Consider the following 1562-nt stretch of genomic DNA (forward strand, 5'->3'; position numbering starts at 1 on the left):
TGTGTTCCCTTTCGTAAAGGGAACTCCCGCTGCATCGATACTCGATACTTTGGGGAATGCCTTCGGCATGAAGCGTCTGAAGTCAACTATGGAACTATTCCAATCTTGATTGGTGCAACGTCACCCGTGACGTCGCATGTGACGGTGATCCGGAAGCTACAAAAGGGTCACAGGAACCAGGAAATGTTAGCTTCTGGTCTTCAGCAAGCGCTCTATGTCATCTTGTCTGTTCTATTTGGTGTTGTTTGTCCCATGAAAAGAGTATTATTTATGGCGAAAAAAGAGAAGCTATTCAGGCAGTGTTCGTCCCCTTGCCCACGTTATTTGAGCGAGGATGACACACACACGCTTTGTGTAGTTTGTCTGGGAGTGGAGCATGCACGGGCGGTGCTCGAGGGCGCTGTCTGTGCAAACTGTTTTCAATGAAAAAGCTCCGCTCCCGTTTGAGCCTGTTCGATCAATTAGATCAGGCTCGCGTTTCCAGTGCATCAGGTCCCGCGTCTGTTGAGGCAGCGCGCCGCTTGTATGCATGGGATTCGCACGTGGGGCTGGCATATGATACTGAGACGGTTGCGACCCTTTCTCAGTGTTTATTAACCAGCTCCACTGGTCTCGCGCACGGTTCGGAAGCCCGCGCTGCGGCTTCTTCCGACCGTGTTAAAGACACAGCGTTTGATTTATCTGGCTCCGAGGAGTTAGATATTATCTATTAACACTGGATCACGTGGATATGGGGATTCGCCACCCCATATTCCCGTTAGTGAGGAGTTGCTGGAGGTTGTAATCAGGGCAGTGGTTAAATTAAATGTTAAATGGCCATATAATAAGCAGGAAGCGATTAAGAAAAATAAAATGAATGAGCGCTTCCTGCAGACCCAGTCACAATCTCCGTGTCAGAGCCTTCCCTTTTTCACTGATCTCCATACTGAGGTATCAAGATCGTGGAAAAATCCATTTTCATCTCAATTATTTTCCCCCATGTATATATTTACTCATCCATTAGGGAATCTAATGAAAATGGTTATTAGGTGATGGCTCGGGTTGAGGAATATTTTGCGAAATATTTTCTCCCCGACATTGCGTCACCCCTGATAGCTCAGACACTTCCCTCCAAATCTCGTACATCGAATTTGTTAGGGAAAGCATATATGGCGGTGGTCGAGCTGGTGCATGCCCACACACGATGGGGTTATTACAGGCATACCCGGCTGACCTCCTCAAGCAGGTGGACTATAACTGGGAGGTCTCACTCTATATTACTGAATTTCATAGAGTAGCTGACTTATCTCTCCGTATTATTAAAGAGACGGCCCGTGCTATTGGCCGTTCTATGGCAGCACTAGTCGTCTCAGAGAGACATTTATGGCTTAATCGCTTGTGGATCGGGGAGAAAGACAGGGCTTTCCTTCTCGATGCTCCACTTTCACCTTCTGGCCTCTTTGGTGACGCGGCAAGAACCGTTGTCGAGAGGCTTCAGGAGACAGAGCGACAATCAGCTATCCCCAGTTGTCAGTCCAGGTCTTATGGGGTTGCTGCCAGGGGGTAGCCTCATGGGACAGCCG

Source organism: Scardinius erythrophthalmus (assembly GCF_964197995.2).
Source record: "Scardinius erythrophthalmus genome assembly, chromosome: 10".
Classification (NCBI taxonomy): Eukaryota; Metazoa; Chordata; class Actinopteri; order Cypriniformes; family Leuciscidae; genus Scardinius; species Scardinius erythrophthalmus.